Below are 24,501 nucleotides of genomic sequence, written 5' to 3' on the forward strand. Positions count from 1 at the left end.
ATAGCGGAAAGGAGCGGGACGGGGAACGAGCTAGGGATACTGAAGGGAGCAGGTGGAGCTAGCTATCAGGCACTGCCGCACCAATGGAGCTTAATTAACATGCCACGGACCAGTTCACATGCGCAAGGAGGGTCCGGTCAGTCTCTACGTCGGCGGAGCTTCGACTTTCTGCCCAGAAATCTAGAGCCCGTTTGCTGGACCGCCAGCCGCTACTAGCTGGTCATACGGCTACTGACTACGCCAGATGTTTTTTTAGGTGAGGTCACAGTAGATAATGAGAGACAAAACCTGACGTTTGCCAGTACTCCTGAGATAGGCCCTATCTGTTCCAGTGGCCGAAGCACGGTGAACCAACTAACCAAACCACAATAAAGCAGGAGCAGAAACGCTACCACCGAATGCCTTTAGTACTCCTGCTCCTGCCAAGTTAGTTAGGAGTTAGGAGAACTCTTCCTATATAAAACTGATGGAGAACTTTGAAGGATTTATTGACATTCATTATAATTGGATATGAACACAGATTACAATCCGCCAAAAAGTCGAGTCTAAAGACCGATTGGCAACAAATTTTAGATGTATGTATAAGAAGGTGGACCTATGTGGACCAAATTTGCCTGAAGTTATTGTCGAATACAACTGTTGTCACAGAAATCATATTAGTGGTTATTGTCGCGCCCGAACAATGCGTTTGCCAATAGAGCTGTCAAAGAGTTTTATAGAAACATACGTTGTTGACGTCAGAAGGTGCCAAATCACGGTGCCTCAGTTTAACTTGAGATATATACACATTCGATACAAACACACACTTACCAAGCAGAGTAGTGTTTCTAGATCATTTAGTTCTTTCAATTTTTTTGTAAAATCAGCCCTGACGGTATGCGGTTTCATTTATGCCTCAATGCAGTGGCCCATGTTGCCCCAGGATAATCACTTAATATAATTCAATGTATTGAGAAAACACACCTTGCTTTAAGTATGCCTTTGAAAGTGTAGTAGAAGCATGAATTAATTATCGCGCCTTTTTTTTATAACAAAATGCAAAACCTAGCTGTGCCATAGAGTCCCACCTTTTGAAATTTTTTCAAAAAATCGCACTAAATTCCTGACCCCTTTGCATCTTGAAAATTCTCGAAGTTTTGTGGTGTAAAAATTTAAATTAACGCCTTTTTGTTGAAAAAAAACTGCACTCGGCCATATAGTCCCTATCCCATGCAGCCGCGCCTCTATGTATATTGATAACGGAAGCATAAATATACATTGATAGGAAACGTAAGCACACAAATAATTATAATCAAAGTGACAGTATCTGACTCGAGAAAAAAGGTCTATTTTTTTCTAACCAGCTTCATAGGTGTATTAGAATAGACACTGCTTAGAGTTAGTCGGTCGCATTGGTCCTCTATTTTTCTTATGCTAATAAGATGACAGTAAAAATGCTTCGCTGCGTACATAGGAAAACATTTCCTTGCTTAATTCTACCGAGTTTCAGATGCCCTTCGAATCTTTTCAAGAAGTATATTTACTTATGTCTAAGTGAGTGTCAAACCAGCGAGCCAAACGAGTCGCACGACGCTTTTAGGTTTAAAAGGTGAACCGAATGGCCCTGCCTTGCTCATTTCAGAACGCTGTCTTCATTTGTGACTCACGTAGCTGTTTCTTGCGGTACGCAAGACCCTGTAAAAAAAACCTAGACATAGTTCATAAACAAATACTATCATTTGCCAGGTAAAAATTCGGGTCGGCTGTAACGTAATCTAGTAACAGGGCGCTGAACTTGGCACACCCTGCGCGTCATTCGTATGCGAAGCACCGTACAAAAATTACTTCGTTTACGAATCTCACTCTCTATGAGTTGTGCGTACGTCGCAGTTTTTATTTACCGTGATTTTACCATGTGACAGAGTACTAATAACTGATAGCAGATCAGTTTATCTTTCGTCCATTATAGGTATTGTTAGACCTCACTTGACGCGTATATATGACATAATTAAAAAAGGTAGATAACAATGTCTGTTTCTTGCTGGATCAGTTTATGTATGGAATCGCTTAGAAAAAAATTACCGATACGCTCATACGTCTAGCTTGCCTGTAGCTGTGCGTCCAAGAAAAGAAATGCTGTTATTGTAGGGACGCATCTTTTACATAAGCGTAGAAAATAGCTGGCGAGGGAGTTCTGCAACTCGTAACTTAACCTGTTGTGCTTCTCGCGCAAGGCAAACGCACGAATGTGGCAAGTAAGGCCCCAAAAAAGGTCCGGCCCAACTAGTTATCTTTACCCGCGGTTAGTCAATGCCTTCTTGATGCATGCGGTAAATACGCACGTCGACCTACAAATGAATGAATCTATTCCGCTGCGATATCCTGACCTTAAGCGGAAACTTCGGTGAGACCTCGATCAAAAAGTCCCGTTGCGTTAGAATTGTTTAGAAAATGACCATGAAGTAAGCCTAGCAAACTCTAATGCATGCCAACAAATGATTAAGGTTGTATGATTAAAGGGATCAAGAGATACGCCTAAATAATAAAAATGTATAGCGCTCACAGACTTAGTATGTAGGAGATCAATAATCATTTGGGGGCAAGTAGGAGGACGAAAATATTACATAATTAGAAATTATATTACACAAATCTAACTATCTCCTTACCTAATGTATCTATTTTCCTTAGTTCCCTCAATGTTGGACTGAATATTTTCCTAGAAGACAATAAATTATCTTCATCTTCTACAAGCCGTAACAGTTTCAAATGTTTCGTGCAAAACTAATTACACCCTCCTGAAGTGAACTATTTACAACGAGTATTGGACATTATTTATTCATTTAAAAATGTGCTGTGAAGAACAAGATATAGTAAATAAACAGACAAATCGCAGCATTTCTATCGATATCTATCAAACGAAAAATTTTTCGGGCTGGTATACCAAACGTTTTTCCTTATAATATTCCCGATTCTTCATTCTGTTCATTTACACACTCACCCCCATGGGCCCTATGTGCATTGCAGTGCTTGTCAAGATGACAAAAAAGAAGGGAAAGCTGGCCTCCTAATGTATTCAGTCGCCTTCGTACTAATCATCGCAATGTTCCGCCAGCAAATGCTGAGGCGACCCCATCGTATCATTCAGTTTACTGAAGTAGAAGCGTTACCAAACCTTTTGCTTTAGGTGTCTATGAATACGCTGCGATACTGCTTCGTGTCATGGGTGGACCGCCAGATGAGCACGTTGGTCGAGTAGTACAACCATGGCCATATATGTATACACGCAGATAATATCCATTCAGATGGCCATGGCTTTACACTGCAACCAAAATTGTCGAACGGAGCCCAAGGGCAGCCATATCATCGTTCTTAGCTCTATCAGCTACTGAGAGTATTCTTCTTTTCGAGTCGAAGCAAGAATATATCATGGTATCGGTGTTGATGTTTCGGGGTCTCTAATGCGTTGTGACAACGAGCGACAAGCCGATTTATGAATTCAGTCGACGCTGCCTTACTCACTGTCGAGCTAAACACTGTTTAGTTAATATGATCGCCTGTTCCTTATACAAAACACAGATGCAAACATGGTTATTGTCATGTAACAACCTTTTCAGGTCGTCAAACTGACGCATTCACAAACACTCGGGTCGCACTCGAACGACGGAGAACAGCGAACGCGCAAAGGGAGAGGAGATATGTTAGAACTGAGTCCGCCAGCTTCGGCCGATCGCGGCCGACCGAGCGTCGTTGCCATTCTATCTATTGTCTGTTGCCAGTCAAACATCGAAATTCACACAAATACTCTCAAGAGACACGCGTCAGTTGATGTGGTCGCGGCACCTAGGCATGTCTGCTCCCGAGTCTTTTCGCATCATACAGGCGTTTGCTTACTTATTGTCTGAGCGTTTCTTTACTTCTCTTTGTCTGACCGCCTGTACATCGGCCTGTGAGAGAATACCAGTTCGATTGTCGACTATGGCTGTCGACTCTTTCTACGCGGCCGTCAAAAACGAACGCAGCGGCTACTATGGCCGCAATGATCGAGTGCTCGGCTGGTTGGCCCCCCACATCGCCTAAGCTCAAATCCACGACCTCCACTGCCGCTGATCTCATCCAGTTCCGCCGCTGGTTTGCCACCGCTGGCGATGGTTGGTCTCCAGTTGCTTTGTGTATCCGGTTTTGTGTACCCCTCGCTAGCGTCCCGTGGCTCACTTATCTAAGCTTCGTAAACCTTCTTCCTAACCTCTTCTAACTGGGTTACCCGACTGATTCGATTTGGCAGCGACTACTACCTCCTCCTGCTCGAAAGGTTAAAGGACAGGCTTACGGAGTTTTGGTCAAAGACGGGGTGGTAAATCGTCACGCTGCGGGTACAGCTGTATGGCAATGAGCCTTCATTTCCCCTCGCCTCTGCTGCCTGTCTCTTCTGTACTAACTACGGGAAGAAGAAAGGCGGTGAGATCCATGTTTATCTCCTTTGCTAGTCATGCCTGTAGAATGGTGGCTAGACAGAGAGGAGGACACGTGAGTGATGCGAAAGGTTTGCTTGACGTAGCTATGACGCAAACTGTACAGAGAAGACCAGCGACTACGGCAGTCGTATCTGTCACAATTGTCGTTTTCGACAATATTGCTTCATTTCATTATTGCGTCCCGTTCAGTTAAATTGAGATTCTATATAGCGTATATAGACCGCGATCGCCATGGTACGTCCCACTGCGATACAGGTTGGTTACGAAAAGGAAATCCACGATCAGCTCCGTACGTCTTCTATTTCGTCGTCTACAATTCATGACCCAGCAGCGTAATCCTATTTACTGGTCGGAAGAAAGGTTACTACACCGAAAAATGGAAGGCTGCTACAGTTCACTCATTCTACGGCGTGTGGCTGTATTTCCGCATAGGTCATCTATCGTCGACGAGATTTGACATCGCTCAGATCGCTGTAGTAACGGTTATGATGGGAGGACTCTGTCTGACTCTGGCTATCAGAGGCCTCGTGGCCGAGCTTCTAATGATGTTTGTTGTCTCCCATAGAAATTACCGGCTATCAAGTGATATGGCATATGGCAGTATTTATAGCAAATCGTTTGTATGGATGTTTAAGTCGAAAATTTGAAGCTGACAGTTTTAGGGAATATCATTCGGCGCAGGTTAACCATAACATTAGGGCAACAAGATGGCCACAGCTGCAAATGGACAGAAATTTGCGAATTGTATGCGACCTGCGGCAGCTACGAGCAACTCGGCCCATCTGGGTGGACGAGCACGCGACGCAGACCAGGACGGAGAGGGATAATAATAACAATAATATATACTAATTGGATAAATACACGATGCTGGGTGGCTAAATCAGGCGGAATAATAGACGCAGTAATTAGTTCGCAGACAGCCATGTACATATACCTTCGTGCAAAGCACGATCGGATGTGAAACAGGTGGTAATTGTCGACTACTGCTTTTTGCTACAACGTTTGTTTGTACCGTTTGGTTTTTACGTAAATAATTGTAGCTGTAGTTATTTGTTGCAACCCAAGTATTTTTTAGTATAGTTATCGAATTATGTTAGTATTAATTGCCGTAAAAATCGAAAAATAGAAAAAAACCAACGGCGTTCTTAGCAGTAAGGCCTATCGCATCATCTTTAAAGCCAGTTTCAGTTTTTTTTTTACTGCTACAGAAAAAACCTGGAGGTTTGTCATTAAGTGGACCTAGAAGGACAACGCTTCTAGCAATACATGTAAATCAATAGTAATTTTATAAATGTTTACTAGTCATTACAACTCAATTGGTCCCTATTCAGAAGCGATAATTTCGGTAAGATTCAGTAGGTCTATTGGTGTACTGCGCTCGCACACCATTTGTTATCCACAAGTTGACCCTCATATCAGATAGTATTGTTCCCTTTTTCTCTTTTTTCTTTCAGTACAAAGATACCCAGTAGTTACGTAAGCAGTGTTCTAGAATGAATACTTTGAAAAGTATTCATTAAGCGTAATAGGTGTACAAATGGCTTTGAATTGAACAAAGATAAAGCAGTGCGCACAAGTCTGAAATGAGGGAGTGGTTACATTTGCATAGGCACGCATCGTTGCACCAAGGCTAAGCAATGGCGCTATCCTTGCCGCGAAAAATTATCGGATAGCTCACTGTTACAAAGATGCAAATCTTGCAGGAAAGTGTACATTTTCGGCCGACGTAACTTGTCAGACCTGTGGGGCATTCTGTGTGATGATAAGTTTATATAGAGCTAAACGTGGCATGCACGGAGAACTTTCGGAGTAGCACATTTAGCGGCCGTTCGATATATGGCCTCGTGGTTCGTGGCGAACAATCCTATTTCCTTATGGCTCTCAGCTATTTATTTAAAAAGCCGCCATGATTCTTATAGATCAACATACACTGAGAGGATAAGTTTAGTCATAGAACTGCTTACGATTTGGAGGGAATATTCTTCATTCGTATGGGTTATAAAGTATGCGTCGTTGGCGGAATTCCAGAATATGTTCCCCTTTTCCACACAGAAATTATAATTCGCAAGGAAAGATATCCGTATTATAGTTTAAGTTGAATATCTGCATTCGCTTTTAGCTATGTTTTTAGAAGTCGCAATTACAAATCCAAAAAGCTACACTCCAATCTCTGAACGAAGATTGTCAATAGAAATTTTCAATCCAATTTAAAGCTCTTAGGAGCTCTTACTAGGGAACTAAAACTAAATTGTGCCATTGTATTTATTCACTTTGCTCAGCTGTTATTTGTGCTATGCCCTTTTGTGGCATTAAAGTTATTACTTGTACAAGCATCCACCGAATTTCAATTCTTTTTGCTTCGTTCGAAACTTCTTGCCAAGTTATACTGAGTGCATCTTATATGTTTATATTTACAACTAAATTAGTCATTAAAACCCGGACGTTCGATGTCCTCACATTATCGAGAACCTTAGAATACACATGACGTTTCAGTTTACACATTACAAATATTCTACCCTTTTTTTAGTGGCTTAACCATATCACCTAACGCTATAAAACGCTACCTCTTAAATGCTAGTCGTCTAATTACGGGCAAAGCACGAGAGCAAGTAACTGTGGGCAAGGGAAATTTTTCGTTGTCCACGCGCTCTTTCTGTTCAGAAGCGGGGTATTTCGTAGTTTACCGAAAAGAGCTTCGTCTGTTTGCTGTTCTGTTTTTTTGCCCCCTCCCTGCGTACTATTATCTTCTTTCTCCACTTTTTCCAGCTCTCACGGCAGTTTGCTTGTTCTTTTTTGGTGGCATTGTTGCTACTGCCGTGGTAGCTGCCATTGCCGACAACGTCGCCTCCGTCCTCGTCGCTGTCGCCTGTTTTCTCCTTTTCGTCTGCTGCAGCTGATGCTGCTACGTCCACTCTTACGCACAGGAATACAACCCACTGCTCTTCTGAGCGCCGCTAACTACTGCTACTGCTATTAATGCTGCTGCGGGTTTCTGGCGGCAGGCAGCTCATTCGCTCTTTTCCTTCTGTCCTCCAGTGTTGTCTTTTCTCGTTTACGTTTTGTTTTCTGTTCACTTCTTCGAGCCCAGCTCGTTTCTCTTTCGTTACTTGTTTCAATTCGTTATCCTTGGCAATGCCAAGAAAAAAGCCAAAACGAGGGGGAGACATGAAACGAAGACGGAGCAAAAACGAGGCTTAGTGAACACGAGGGTGCTGCAGAACTAGGGAACGAAAATCAGCCACAGGCGAATGTTTCCTTATACTCGTGCGATCTCTGCAGCTGCTGCTGTTACTGCTGTTGCGCAACGAGCGGCCGAAATCAGCCGTAGTCACGGGGACAATAGTGGTGACAAGGGCTAAGGGCAGATGCGCACTCTAATACGGCGTCCAGTAGAAGGAGCAGGACAGAAGTAGCAGCAGTTACTGTCGCCGGACGAACGCTTTTCTTTTGTGTTCTCTTCCTTCAATCTAATCCTCGTTTCGATTCGTGAGGACGGATGTCGCTCGCTGTTGAAGAGGAACAGGACGAAGAAGCGAGGAACGACTCCATCTCTGTTGCTGCCGCTATCGCCGCGCAAAAGAACAGCGACGATGTAGAAACCAGCATCAGTAGTAGGAGCACCGGACTGCCGGTGCTGGTTCGAGACTGGCCAACCCAAAGGGACCGGATGAGGGAGTTGTCTTACTCGACGGGCAAGGACTTCCTTCTTTTTTTAAGCTTTTGCTTGTCTTCCGACTTGGACGATTGAAGAGCCTCACCAAAAGCTTCATGGTTGTTGTTGCTGCGGTCTCCACCACCACCACTACATCCTCCGCCTCAACGACCGCCGACAGTGGTCTCTTGTTGGTTAGAGAACTGGGGGCGAAGGCAGCACGAAGATGAAGAGTGGCGCGTAAAGGCCATAGTATCGACAAAGAAGCAGCCAGAAAGCACAAAAAGGCTGAATGAACGGCTACAGGGGTCCGTCGACAGAAAAGTGGGTTCATGGGGGCAACAAGTGATGCTGAGTATGATCAAGATAGTAGATGACCAAAGCATGTCATGTTGTCCCCGTTTGACTGTTGGCCAGGGTACGAGCGAATCGTTACGGCAGCGGTTTGCAGGACTGCCGCGAATCGACAGCGATCAGGACCAGAAAATACTCAGACCTCTTTTCTTTTGACATGTCTGGGAGGAAACTCGGTCAGCTACGACCACCTCCTACCGCCTTATAACAATGCAACTAAGTACTAGTTTTAGTATGTAGTCTATCAGAAAAAGGTAGTTCATATAAAAAAGTGTTTACTTCTTATTCTGTCCGCTTTGATAACAACAGACTAGTTAAGTCAACGGCAGAAGTCATTCCTGTTTTACTACCGGAATTTGGCGTTGGCAATAATTTTTGCATTTTTAGTCTGACTAAAATATCATGATTATCGACTAACAAACTTATTTCTGTAATAATTAGGGGGAAAGCGAAACAAACGTATTATCTGTGCAAAGTTTTTTTTTTCCGTCTGCTACTGCAAAAGTAGCAAAGCCGAAAATCAGATTTGAAAGCAGAGGATGCAGTTTGAAAGGATACAACTGATATCTAGGCTATTATCAACTCGCACTCGTCGAGTATCTAGACTGAAATCGTGTTATCACTCCAATTATTATTACAGAACGGTCGATATTTTTGCCGTTTTTTTTTTCCATAAAATCACTTACTGATTTGATATCTGATACTAATATATTATAATTAGTACATTGGCTTGTTTACAGCGTTCGATAGACTAATGAGCTTAATAAAAAAAAGATAACCATCATTATCAGACCACTGCGTGTATTTCACATACGACGCGACGAACTTAATATATATGAACTAATACATTAGTGGCAACGGTTCTCTATTTACTCGAGCAGGGATATTCCTATTAGAAGTCCAGTATTATAGGTACAGGCCTAGCGTGAAGGTTTGACATAAAGCAGAACAAAGATAATAACTTGAATGAAAGTTGGCTGAATCGGGGAGAAGCACTAGCGCCGCAGCAGTACGGCTTCGATCAAGTAAGCGAACTAACCAAGTTGGTTTGCAATTAACTTGACTATATTAGCTAAGTATGTCAAGCTAATTCGGTGGAACAGAGCAAGCTGAGTTAGTGTTTTCAATTATATCCTCTGGCCAGATCCATTCGATTCCTCATCGATGTTCGACGGGCGCACCTTTTCTTCGATCCGAAGCAAATAGCCCAGGCCAATAGAGTGGGGCCAGGGGATCGATATTGCATTTTGCCGGCGCCATATGCACAGCCGCTGTGATTGTAGAAACGCAATAAGATGACAGCAATCGATCAACTCCACTCGAGATATGCAGATCGTATCGTTCTCTCCCGTTTCAGAGATTTTACGGCATGAGCCAGCCGCTCGGTTTTCGTCTGCTATTCTGTTGTTGGCGGGCTTCCAAAGATCCGCTTCAAATTCTCTATCCTGTTACACTTATTATAGTCTGGAAAGACTGAGGCTGTTAAGTGACTGATCTGCCGGGAACTATTACGAACAATCGATACGGAACAGTCAGCGAGCCTAAAAAAGGCTCGAAAGCAGGTCAGTAGTACATCGTTCAGCTGACTGAGGTACCTATTGTTGTTCTGTTATTTCAAGAAAAACGTCTCACGGAAAATCCATCTTGTAATAAGTTTGCTCAAGCAGACCAAATACCTTAGTGTTTTGTTATGTAAATGATGTATTAAAAAATTCATTTGTTAGTATACAGACGCTGTGATTGTGGGTAAGTATGGAAAGCTTTTCCAAGCTGCTTTCAGTGTAGCCCACATATTTTAGCTAACCCAAATATTATGTTCTTCACAAGATACTTGAGAAAGAAGTGCACCTACCATATACACAACGTTCTTTTAACGAAAATCGAGGCACAAAAAATATGGCTGAAGAGACAATATCACCGCTGTTAGGTCCCTAGTATTCCAGAATACTGACCAGCGAAACTCACGTAATTCTAGTAAATTTTTACTCGTAAATATAAGAACAGGGCCAACAATTAACACTTTTTAAGATTTCGGTGACCACATTGATAGGATCCATTTCTGTCTGTAACTGAGAAACGTCATGCACTCCGATGGGAGATTATGGGCCGATTGCTAACGGTATTCCATGCCTAGCGTTCGAATAGACCCGTAGATAGAGCAAACAATTTCTCTATACATTAGCCTCCCTAGAGCCTTTTAAAGAGAGATGATATGTTAGAGCCTATTTCAGTGAAACATGGACGACACCGAGTCGTGTCTGTTGGTGCTGCCCAGCATTCGCTAATCGATGGCCATGACACGTCAGGTGACGGTGCTGGCTTTTTTTTTGATAATAATAATTGTGACATTTTCATGGTTAAGCTCTATACTTGAACTGACAGCGACGTTTTTCGTAGGAAATGCATTACTATGATGCAGTAACTTAATTCTCTGGCATCAATCTAATGTATGTATTCGCTTGTCATTACGCGATACTTTATGTCGTCGCCCAAAAGTTCCGTCTGTAGAACGCGTTATTACGGACTACATAAAAGGCCTTAATCATAAAAACCTTGCTTATAATATAGATACACATATTTATGAACCTTCATTTATCATGGCCATATCGGACCAATTTCTCGACTGAAGAGTGGACTGAACTCCATTGGGATCAACTCCGGGTAGGGACGGCGGTCTGGCTAGGCGTCAAGATATGGAAATACGATTTTTACCTGCTGATTTGGCAACGAGCATTGCCTCCACTGCGCTGTTCTCGCGTCTAAAATCTGTCCGAGAATTACGTACGTCAAATCGTTGAAGTTTTTTGTTTTATTATACACGACTCGTTACGATTAATGCGCAATCCAAAAATGCAACAATCAAACGTATTTTTTCAAACTTGAGTTACTTTTTCTCAGGAAACGCTTGTTAGTAGTTGTCATGACGATCATGATACCTCACGCATGTTCCTCGTCTGAAAAAACCCAGATTATATAAGGCCGGAAGCTCATCATTAAACTGTACTGTGGTTTAACACACAGAGATAATAAGGTTGCATTCGCAGTCATTTTCAGAAATGAACTCAAGTTTGTTGAAGAAGAAGTTTATAATTAATACAGAAGGCTTCACGATCAGTTTATTTGCACGCACTATAGCGTTACTGTTTATCAACCAATGCTTTCTGAAGATCTTATGTTTTTAGGATCACGGCTGCGATATGGGCGATAGCTAGTATCCACTACGTGCGATATGCTACCGTGAAATGTATACAGTCATGTCGTGTCTATTAGGGAGCCAAACGTTACGCTTTTCTCTGAGCATACATATTCGTTATGCATAGGTCATGACCATTAAGATATAGGACTTCATCGAACTTTTTTTTATTATACATGGCTGAGGGCTTCTTGCATAACCTACTAATATATTCAAAAAGCTGAACAATGAGCGTGTTGTTGCCACAGTCGTTGCTTAGAAGCCATGTCGCGCTTAATGATATCCGTTCGCTTCACAAAAAACGGCCCTTCTTGATGGTCTTGCCCTCCAACACACCGCTGTCGCTGATCTAACAGAAAGGCAGAGCTGTGAACTTAACAATCAAAAGTTGTCCATTTGCGAAACCGGACAATTATAAGATTTATAAGGCTATTAACGACTCATTTAATATATAAATGAGCGCCGCAGGGAACAGTTTGGTTTGCTGGGCTAACTGTCCGCTAGATACCGCCACCTCTACCATTGAATTATAGGGTCGACGGCGACGAAGGCAATATATAATAGGAGAAAGAACAGACCGTTTCGTAGCTACAAAAGGTCGCTCGTAGTAGCATAACGAACAAACTCAAGGACTGGCTATCTCTTTACTTGGGAATATTGAAATTTTATCATTATATCTTCCTCGCCTGCACACTTATCCCAAGTTTATCGATTTCTTTTATCCCCTGTGCTCACATCCAGTACCTAAACGTCCGAGCACTACCAAGACTACTAGAAAGTGTCCGAAAGTTCGGAAACCGGGTAGAAGGCGAACGCAAAGTGGAGGCATGTTAGGCATGTGCGTGCAGATTAGGTTTGAAAAACTTCAGAAAGGATACGGATGAACCGCGTAATGCATCGCTGCTGAAGCCAGAGGTTCCGCCTGCGCATAGCCACATAGCACTGCACGAAAATGCCGCTGCAGCAAACGGCACATACAGATCGGCCACTAGTGGCGACAAAATGCACGACCGGTTTGCTTATTCCTGAGTTTCCGAGCTTTTTAACCCCTCAGGCAATCGGTGTACTTTTTGACAAAGACTGAATCCTCCTGATCGCGTAAGCTCCTTCGCGCTCCGTTTGTTCATTGTCAACTGCCGCTTTATACACCCCTCCCTCTGTTCACTCAGATACACAGCTCGACTAATATTTGCCTGTACTACCGCTCCAGTGGGAGGTGGTTGCATATTATCCTTGGCCGTCTAAGCACTGGGACTCTGAAGCCAAATACATTTTAGTAACTCAAACTGAGAAAGGCGACAACGTAGCTTCCACAAGAGGAAGAGTGTGTGCGCAGTAAACTGCGAACGCCATCGGCCACAGCAGTGTTTGTGAGGACAACATACAGGAAAGTTCGTGCCGGTTCACAGGGCGTAGTAAAGTTTACAGCAAAAGATACTATCGAGACGTTTCCTCGTTAGCTGCCACTGTTCCTGATCGTGGCGTCCTCGACGTACTAGTTGGTCCCGCGTTTTCCTGTCAACTAACGAACGAAACTTGGCCTAAGTTCTTTTCCATCTCAGCATTGAATTGCCGTCATTAAATTTGCATTTTCAATCATCCATCCTCAAGCAAAACGATGACGACAACAACGATGGTACCGCACCCGATCCACATTTTGAGTTTAAAAGACGAAGGTAGAAGAGAAAGCGCGCATGAGAGAGAAAGAAATATAAACTAGACATCAACAGAGCATGTACGTGCGCAAGGGAAGAAAAGATAGACACGTGCAGCGTAATGCCTGCGAGACGTAGGCAGTGCTGTCGTACATACAGTTAACTTTTTCGTAGTTCGACTTAAATAGAGAGATGAAAGGATAGGCGGGTTGTTTACCCACTGAAAGAAGAAGCACCCGCGTGCCTGACAGGACGTAATCATCCACATAGCTTCCCTCGAGTAAAGGTCTAGATGCGAAGCAGTTGGTCCCCGTTCAACGTGGTGCATCGACCGGTATGTAGCAAGCTTCCTGTCCAATCGAAAGGTCCCGACAGAGTTTCGCCAATGGAGGCATTGGGGAGGCTGAAGCAGTGGTAAAGGTTTACCTACAGGCTGACAACGAATGCGAAGAGCGTATGTAGGACAAGGAGCAAACTAAAACGATTCGCCTAACTTTTTCTTTCGAACAGAAAAAAAGCAGACGCTGAGGCCAAATTCTCCGTGCACAAACGAAGATGAATTCAAGCAGCAACGGGTACGCATACGAAGACTGAGAACCGTAGCACTGCGACAACCCGAAGAGGACCATGACACGAAGACGAGAGGGAGCAGTATGCATTGAAATCGACGGTTAAATGGATCGCGTAAGCAATGTGGATAGCTAGTTAGAGACGTCTTTAATGCTGCTTTGCCTGGCCTGCTGTTGTTGTGACTTTAGCAATGGACCTCGATAGAAGAGCGTCATCGTTGTTAGCCGCCGTCTCAGGAAAAAAAGAAATCCGTCTTTTTCCAGGCACACTTTCCCTTTTCTTCAAGTGCGAAGGCTTCGTGTGAGGAGTTAAGTACCTTAGGAACACAGCTTCAGAAGGCTTGTCATAGTGTTCGAGAACAAACAAGAGCTTTGCTGTACGCATTACGGCAAACAGCAACAATAAGACCATTGCGCCAGTTGACAACAAAAGCAACAACTGAAAATGAACGCCACTGTCTATAGACGCCAAAGTAAACATGTGGCATTTAAGTCGAGCATAAGGTTCAAATTAAAAGACACAATTACTTGTCGCAATTTTAATAATTATAGTAACGGTCTGGTATAAGGGAAGACTGCACGCGCTTGAACGACGGAACTACGGTACATGACATAGCTGTTGATGCATATTGGGTTGTTGAAGAATATTGACCGTTTTCTAGTTGAATTGGGTCGGCGTTGGTGTCATTTCAAAGCTGACATTTGACAGAAGAAGATTCGCGGTTCGAGAAGTCATGGATAATGAGAGGAGTTTTTCGCTATGTTTTTTTGCAATTTTCTCGAAACATAGGCCCAAATGTTGCCTAAGCCCACAAACGAATTCGTTCCGTACTGCAGAGAAAATATGGGATCGGGAAAAACGAACCAAGGATGGTTACTTCATTTTTGTTTTGGAAGTTTTAATGTGAAGGATGCTCTTTGTTGCAGTGGTCAATGAATACGCTTATAAAGCTATTGCGAAATCTGCGACACCAAGATCGACAAGTGAACAGCCATGATATTACTAAACATGGTTACCAACAAACGGCACTGAAACGGGTAAACAAAGCAATTTGCAAAAAAAGCCCGATATCCGGATGCCCTATGCGAACAAATTGCTTGAGCAAATCCCATTTGTGAAGCTGTCCAGAAACGCGACGTAATCAAGCCGGTTCTGTGATTAGAAATAGGTTACGAACAACAAGCATCTGCAAATAAAGAAAATATAAGAGGGTCCCCCACTGACAGAATCTGTGGCAAAACGCAGACTGGGGCCAAAGAAAGCGATGTTTGATAGGACTGGAAGCGAATGGTTGACGAGTTACTGCTGCTTGACGAAATGATTGATTCGACCCCCTCCCACTACTGCTGTCAACAAGTAACAAGATTACGATATGCCAGTGAAAAAATCGACCGGAACTAGTGAGCAGAAGTCTTCCGTCACGACAGTAGCAGACGACATACATTTTTCGTCGGATGCGAACAGTGCACAACTCAAGCAATTGTTTTACAAATTGCACGAACTTCCAAAGTCACAAGGCAAACGGAAGACACGGTATATTTATTTACTAATCGAATAAACTGAATGAAAATAGTTTGTCTTCAAATGTTACTTGCTATAGGGTCGCACGCGACCCAACGCTGCTTTGACAGAGGCAAACGAATCGCTGAAACTGAACGCGACGATAAGAGTGCCATCGACGGTTCGAACTCCAACGTGAAATCCTTTCTCGAGGCTTTCATGAACCTTCAAGCAAGCGATTCAAAGTCAATATCATGCTACGAGGAAGGGGCGAAGAGCTCTAAATAGAATAATTTTACAGGTGAATGCATTAAGAAGTCATTCTCTCCCATTCCTACGTTGACAAAAGGCTTCACTGAACGCAAATTGCTTGTTAGGTCCACGTATGCGCCTGTTTTGCTCAGGAACTCGAATCGAAACAAATTACGCTGGTGGCTACCTATAACTCATCCGCATTAGTGATATCTATGCGCTGCAAAGAATTGCTTCTATTACATGTGCTATCCAATCAGCAAAGTTGCCTATAGGTTTCAACTAACTTAACTAGTGGCACTTTCTGTCGCAATTCATGTTTGAGGTTAGCACGCCTGACTCAATAAGGCTTTGGAAACGGTACTGGCATCAGGAGATTTTAAAGGTAACAAAAAATCTATTGAATGTAATAGTTCAGTTAATATAGTTTTGGCTGAACTTAGCCCGAAGATGCCGTCCTGTTCAAACGAAACACTCTCAAATGTGATAAATACTAGACGTAAATGGATAGAAGTAGCTGCTTCTAGTAGATCGTACACTCACCGTGTATGTACGTAAATGACGTTGCTAAGCCACCAATATAGAGTTGTCTCTTTCCTTCTCTTTTTCTCTATCTCATATATGTGTATACATATTTATATAGCGTTCTATTGGCATAATCGCAAAGATCGTCAGTCTGTGCAACTTTGTCGCCATTTAGGGTGAACGTTGACTTCGCTAATTCCTTGAAACGGTTTACATGCTGGTGCATGATGCTTGCAGTCTTCAATACGACGCTATGCTCGGTGTCCTTCCGAGGAGCTAAGCAGTTCCAAGATATCCTTGAACTGAATAGTAGATAACATTTGCTTTGATACGTTATTTACTCCAGCCTTTGCTAGCTTTCTCTATATCTGCCAGCTGGAACCGAAGGAAAGTGAAGTGCTGAGTAGAGGATTTCATGCATGTTACGTACAAAGAGTTTGCATTGCCTTCGCCAGAAGGGACAGACGAAAAGAAGACAGACTATGGCAGAGTGAGGACTGAGCTCTAGGGAGGTTCGTAGTTGATAAATCAATTAAATAGAATGCAGATGAGCAAAGTCAATGCGTGCCACTGCAACTTTACCTGTAGCATTCAATATACAGTAGGTTACTGATACATCTAAAGTCAAAAACCCCCCAGCACTAGTCGTCTCTGATGAATTGACATTCGGAACAAATATCTGGCCACAACACTTCCCACAGTTAAGACCTACTTTTACTCCAGTATATAACGCGATTGGTTATAGCTCACAAGAGGCACCGTCTCTCGATAGAAAGCGTTCGCTCTCTCAATCATGTTATCATCAGCAGACACACGTTAATTAGGCAGGGAGAGGAACGTACGGGTATATAAATATAATGTTATTCGTTCAGTTGTGCTATACAAGAGTAGCCATTTATAAAGCTAATACACATTTATACAGAATGATATCTTGTATAAAAGTATACATGTGTTGGATCTTAGTTTTTATTTTTTCGTATTTCGTCCGCGGGCAGGGTAGGAATAGACTGGTCAGTTTAGTAAACTGCCCTTTATAGAAGTATTCTGTATCTCTCAGATTCTTCTCTGTTTCGTAAGAAGAGGAACGCTTTACCGAATCGAATATACAATGAACACATTGTCTACCAGCATTATCCCTTTGCCCACCTCTTTTTATTACACGAATACACTTACACGTTCTCGTTCAGATAGCAAACCTTTGAAGTTGCCTATTACTAAGGCTACCACAGAACATCTATCAGTCAGATCCTTTTCGGCTTCTAAGACTGAATTTTCATATATATATTTTTTTTTCATCTTAAATACTCCAATATTTAAAGTTTTTCAAGAAGCAGCTAATCAACCTTAAGTAGAAGTTGTTAAGCTCCGTTTGATTATGAGTTGGTTCGTTAGTTAGAAAGTCAAATTGGTTCCTTAGAGCCAAGTATCACAGCCTTTATCTCATAAATAATTAACATTGTATAAGACCAAGAGTAGATCACCTAAACAATAATGAAGTCACTTATATACTTCCGCATCCCAACTATCACCGTTACGTTCAACCGTGACTATTATTTATGGGGCGTTGTTGATAAGCGATCTGCTGTCAGTCCGGTTTGCGCCCCCGGCGAACAAAGGACGGCGAGCCTTCGGAAAATACATACTTGTTAGCTATGCATTCGTTCATCAGATCGGTTTTTTAGTCGGCGGCACAGTTGCTCTGATAACATCGTCGAGACGTTCCAGCTGCCAGCAGAGTTTTGAATTCCGCAGGAAGACGGGGCTTTCGACCTTCTTGGTGTTTGAGTACATAGCCACCCTGGAACAGTGTGCACCGATGTTGTCTCTGTAGCGGATGAACGTATTCTTAAACGCGTCCTAAAACTGACCGATGGGTTTGAGATACGACTATTTTTCAACTTGCGTGGTCTTTCCTAACAACCGCGTAAGCGAACCCACTTTAGTTTCACGATGAATAATGCATAATCGGAACGCTAACTAAAACGGTGGGGCTTTCTGTGCAGAAGTTTCTGTACTTACCATGCCAATAATTAAAACAGCATTTATCCAAGTTGAATTCATTCTTATTTCTAGCTAAATTGGTCGAACAGTCTTCGGTTTCGATCCATAATTCATGCCTGCCTTATGATCACCATCAGGAACTAATGTCATCACGTTAGACAAGTTTCATTTCACTTTCGTTTTTCCTTACCGAAAGGAAAGACACTTTGTTTGTGAAAATTTCCCGCGTGTTATCCTCTGAGAAATATCACAAAAAACAAATAATGGAGATGCTCTATTCAGGTCTTTTTTTTGATGGTAACTACTTAGAAAAATTAATCTACAACGATTTACATTTTTTCCGCCAACATGAGTCGTGAAGTGGAGACTAGCTAGCCAGTTGAGGGTAATTACATTTTTCAACTTCATCTGGCTCGGTCGTAGTGATAAGCGTATGCGATACGAAACAGGCGGTTATTTTTTGCTATGAATATTGTTTGTTTCAGTAAGTTAATACGGTACACGGGGTTATTCGATTTGATTAATTTTTACGTAGGCTCAGAAGGGAGTCAGAATCAAAGTATCAATACCGCATCGCTCTCTAAAGGAAACTGAATTACACAGTTGAAAGAGGTATGCTTAAATTTCAGGAAAGATCGTTTCGAAAACCTCAGTGAATTAATAATATACTTTATGCTCACTTGTAAGAAGCGGTCGTTTTTTCTGGGACCACCTAAGGGGGTTTGCTATATCGCCTACACCGGTTGTCGCCTTTTCTTTAGTTTCCGCTTTGTCCGTAGCGCCAGTATAGATCGGATGGATGTCTCTCATTAGAATCTGCCAATAATTTGAAGTAGTTACCCTCTCTTTCCATATGAATTCCTTTCACTCACATTGCATAGCACGTAACGTCGGCACACTTACGTGTGTCTTATCTAATTACACTTACCTTGTAGTACATGTCGCTAACGGGGTTCGAACTAGGTACCCCTGTTTGTTTTCAGCCGGATGGATGTCCTCTATGTGAACCCTATATAGTATATAGCCTTGAAATTTTGCTCGTTCCACGTGCCAGTTACGTAAAAGTAGTTAGTTTTCGTCCCTTGGGTGTAGTGTAAAGCTGTTCTGCTAATGATGATGCTCTATTCAACTCAAGAGATTGATGTTAAAGAAAATAAATGATATGAGTGCCTAAATGAATCGCTCTATAACAACTTCTGAACAGAACAACCGTGAACGATGATTTGGCGTGGAACGAACATTAAGCGTATCACATACGAAAATTTAGTCCCGACCTAAATTAAAGGTATTTACATTTTTTATAGATTAAAGGTAAATACATTTTTCTATTGGACCCACTTACCCCTCCAATCCCGTTAACAAACCCAGTCTACTAAACGACGATACAGTAAAATAGTATACAAGTAGTTCTGCTTATTCATAGAAATTGTTTTTTAAAAAAATCATTTATCATATTGTATTGAGCTATTCTAGCTAAGCCTTTGAGTTTGTCTAGCTGAATGTTGAAAACATATTATATCCGTGCAGATATGCCTGTTTTGCATAAGCGAGGCAGCGCATTGTGTGCGTATTTATCCGCAGTTTACAAAGAATAAATTTATGTAGAGGCGTACATCTGTTTGGGTAGTTTTGCCTTATCCGTAGACGCGAACGTATGATGTAGGATGTCTGATCCATTATTCTAGTTAACGTTCAAATCAGGCTACGCCGAAGACGAGGCCCACAGCCTTGAATTAATGTCTACATCAGCATAATTTGCCAGCAACGTTTTGCTTTACTGCACTCGATCAGTAATGGGAACGAGAAGCTAGCTGAGTGAAGCGTGGACGCAAAGATAGGCCCACGAAAAACAGGCTGCCCGAAGTAGGCCCTGAACCTTTGCAAGTTCTGCTATACATAGGTAAAATGATTATATAGAGATTTTACCAAACTGGTTATTATGGAATATTTTTGCGGGAAACGTTAAAATTACGAGTTACTGTTTGGGTTCCTGGAACTACAAAGATCGTCAAATTGAGGTAATCAGTCTAATTGTACCAGTAATCGAGTTTTGCTTGTTTGTTCCATCTTCCTATCCAATACAGCACGAGAATTGCGTATTTTGAACTACGTGAAGCCATTCAGGGTACACGCAGGAAAAGCGCGACCCTGCACAGCTATATAATGGGCGAATGTATGTGTGCATGTATTGTTAAGGGTGCCTACCCGTTTATTTCAGTGGATGTAGCAGCTTTTGCGTGCCTATTTGATGGAATGTCTGCGTTCTGCCATCCTCTAACTACTGGGAGTTGTTGTTTCAAACGAGTAGGAAGAAATACCATCAGCCATTCTAGCTTCCAAAACCTTCTAAGATCTTACCTAAGTCCGTAAGATCATTTCGCTCATCAATGAGCACGGAGTCGATGCCTAAGAAACATTACATCTTATGCCAGTTATGCGTACGAATCACTTCTTCGCCCTATCGCGTTCATCGACTCCTCACGCTATAGATGTTTCCACATAATACGAAAAATATTTAAAAAATCCAAACGACTTTACCATACGGCATAAAACCCAACTTCCTCTGTAGTGAAACAATAGAAAATTGTATTACAGATAGAATTCAAATAGATTCAGATAGAAATCAAAAGCACCGCCTGTCTAACGCTGTTGGTTGGCGGCAACCTTCTATAGTGTCCACCAAATGACGGGATGACAGAACTACACATTAAGGCACTGATATTATCTTCACATTGATACGGAGGGACTCAGCACCCCAGTAACCCTACCCATTTAAATTATAAGGAAAATAAATAATATACAGTTTATATTTACGGTTTATGAACTATTTTCTTTTAATACTGAAAACAAATGCATAGAACGACGAACGCATTTAAACTAAATTTATTTTACAATAAAATTTTGCTCCATAAAATAGCTGTATAACAATTTAGCTGCAATTTTCTATTGTCCTGTAATTGGTAATATCGGAATTAAAGTTCTTGTACGCATCAGTATGACGGAACAAGTCACAGGAACATTTAGATGCAGTCAAGTCCTCCTGACTGCCGACATAAAATGCTCGGGAAAAAGCTAACTTTTGCAAATAACTGGTAGTAATATAATACGGATCACGCCTTATTTCAGGAGACGGATCCTCATTTTAGTTTCAACTTATTCAATTGTGCTGCAGATCGAGGAATGAGCAGACATCCTATAATTTATTAATCTAATTTCAGTCGGCAGAAATAAAGAACTAGACGACGGTCAGATTAATTTGCGTGTTCCGATCATTCGTTAGTTTGTAACTATATATCTAAAAAAATGATAAAATCCTCAACGATTATGGATTTATGATCCGGTAGAAGCGGGTTAACAGCTAATAGAGAGTCAACGATACCCAAGTCAGGACATCAGCAATGAGAGACAAACTGACGTCGGTACTTCGAATATATCTGCCGACCTGATATTTCAGATCATTCAGCAATAGGTTGTTTACAAACGCCGCCTTAGTAAAATCTCCTTTTATAACTACATTATTATCATTCTAGTTGAGGCCAGATACGTTAATTACTATGGGGATGGTATTTAAAAACTAATCACAAAAGATGACTATATCCTATGTTTTGAGTCTTATGTTTGCTATCGCCGTTAGGCCATCATTCGCAAGCGGCTCACTGCAAACTCGACCCTTATAATTATTGAGATGACAACACACGAGCGTAGCTGGACATAAATCGCAATGACTTTCACAGGCACCTGGATAGTAACCCAATATGATCTCCTTGGAAAAGTTGCGAACCTAGCAATATGGCTGAATCGGTGGCGCGATTCGTATATTGTGGCAGCTTAATGCTGGCGTTGACTTAATTTGCGTTACGAGGCAGAAGGACTGCTCGTATAAAAATTTCCCTGAGGCTTGTCCTACCTTGTATTATACCAGCAGTAACGCTGTCCGTCTGCTAAGGTACCGTCCGGTTATAGTGCATGGAACAGCAATTGCATAGCAGTGGAGGCGGTGGCTGTAATTCTCGCAACAAACAACATGTCTTGCACGTCTTTTAGTTCACAAGGGGCACAGGCATCGAGGGTGGACATCCCATCAGCGCGAGCTTGCTCTCTACACGAAGTTTCGACGGGGAATGAAATAAGCCGAGTTGGGCCGTGGGTTCCCTTCTGAATGGCCTTCGGAGTAATATTTCACAGTATAAGTCCGGGGTGATTCAATATCCGAAAGGTGGGAACAGCGTCAGCTCCAAATTAAAAACCTTTTTATTAACAACCCTACAGCTATCGACACCTCTCACTGCATCAGGCCATTGCGCCGGCCGTACACTGTACTATGATCAGTTGGGCTTAGTTCTTGATTACAAAGTGAATCATGCAATCGCCTCTCTGAGATAGTATTAGTTATATTTAGAGATCAGTAGAGACAGTAATAATCCCTGTGATAGCTTAGATGGGTAACGTATTTGCCTCCTCATTTTAGGGATGCGTTGTGGTTTAGGTTTGAACTCATGCATGGGCACGCTTCCTGTCGTGCTGCGTGCTGTCCATCTAATGGAATGCCGAACGGCAATCGCGGCCATAAAACTCAAAATACAGGGGGATAGTAGTACAAGCGCCGAACTTAAGGCTTGTCAAGGGACTACTGTTTATAGTTTGGTATTCTGGTAATAACACTTTTTCAGCAATGGTAAGTGACAGGGAAAAATCCGAGGTCTGATTCTTAGGCAGGGATTTGAAAATGGCCAGGATAGATGACTACAAAACAGCTAGTCCGCGCCAACGACAAGGCTTCCTTGACTTCGTTAAAAAGCGTTATAGCTTAATTCTCGCTGCCTTGATTCCGTCCATGCACCTTATACCTACTACTATTCCTCTAGTCAAGGATATATGAGACCATCTCTATGGGACGCTACTTGCGGCGCCAATTTTAAACTAGTTTTTGAATGTTCACCTCCTTAGAGTTTTACGTGCTTTTAGATTCAGTTGGCAATAACAAAAGTGAGTTCTCTACAGACGAATCTTAGTGATATAGTTAATTTGGGCGAAAATGACCTTCTAAACTGGATTTTCCTCTGACGGTGATTCCGGCCCGGTGATAATACCTAGGGTATCTAGGGATCGAAAGTTCCTAGTAAAATCAACAGAATGCAGAAGCTTTTTAGGACCGACCGTAACTGTGCATTTCTAGTTTCTCTTTTGGTAAAACAAATCTAAAGGGCGACTTAATATTAAGATTTCTAATAAACCACTTCCTTTCACAGAATAACACCCCACGTATTAGTAGAGGTAATACATCTCAGAGAAGCTTAAACTTTACGGAGTCATGAGAGTACCAGTTTTGTTAAATGGATGCTTACCCGCCCAAGTTTCATAGACTTTAGAATATAATTTTTTTTTTATTAATCTTAAGTTAATAGGAGACGATTCGGGTCCACTCCTGTTCGATAGGGGATAACATAAGCGATTATAATAAGTTATCTGGTTTATCATACGGCCTGTCCTATTAAACTATTGAATATATTTCTGTGTGCTGTGAAATTATCAAACAGTAACGGAATCTGTTTCTTATTTGCTGCTGTAGTTAACGAACATTTCGAAAGATTTTCAGTTTTCTGTTTATAGGGAAGATAATTGCTTGTAGCTTCTTCAAGCATGATCACTCTATGATGAGCTAGTGATCAGTTATGACACACTCAGATTATTTTTAACTACAGTGCAAAGTGGCGGTACTTTAAGATTTCTTTTGTTTCAACGAAACAAGCTACAAGTTATATCTAATTAAGTACTTTTTCACAAAAATCGTATTCGATTACTCTTTTGGTGACATTACATACGGCTTCTACTCTCAGCTGTTCTATATGAATCTGCCAGTATCTGTTTATCTACGTTACTAATTAGCTTAAACAAGCCAAGAGGGCATTAACCATCGACTCGATTGTACTGCCCGTTAAAAGTGTAATACGTGCATATAGAACAGTACTGGTTATGGTCAGAATAATGAAACAAAAACTGCAGAAGTTTGCACTAAATAAAGGTAAAATTCACCCTTAATTCTAGAACTTGATGATATTACCAATTTGATAACAAATATCAGTGAGCAGCCTTACCCATACGTTTTCTTAACAGAAACATTGTTTCGCTGACCTGTTTTTCTCAAATTATTTTTTTTTTTTTGGGGGGGGGGTCAAGGCGTTGTTTAGGAGTGTTATTTGAAGATCAGGATACCTACTGCTTTATGCGTACACATATGGATGGTAGTGACTGCACTACGACATGGTTTTTGGTTCAGCAAGAAAAAGCATTCAGCTCTCCCCCAAGCTCCTGACTTTTCTACAAATCCTCACATTTGCCTGTACCTCA

At 41.9% G+C, this 24,501-nt stretch overlaps 1 protein-coding gene across 3 annotated transcripts in view; it reads right to left on the reverse strand.

Annotated features, from left to right (window-relative positions):
- Positions 1 to 24,501, reverse strand: part of LOC111253319 (protein tolkin-like) — a 111,835-nt gene that overhangs the window by 85,855 nt on the left and 1,479 nt on the right. The window lies entirely within an intron of this gene.

This window comes from Varroa destructor, unplaced genomic scaffold, assembly GCF_002443255.2.
Source record: "Varroa destructor unplaced genomic scaffold, Vdes_3.0 BEIS01000001.1, whole genome shotgun sequence".
NCBI classification, from domain to species: Eukaryota; Metazoa; Arthropoda; class Arachnida; order Mesostigmata; family Varroidae; genus Varroa; species Varroa destructor.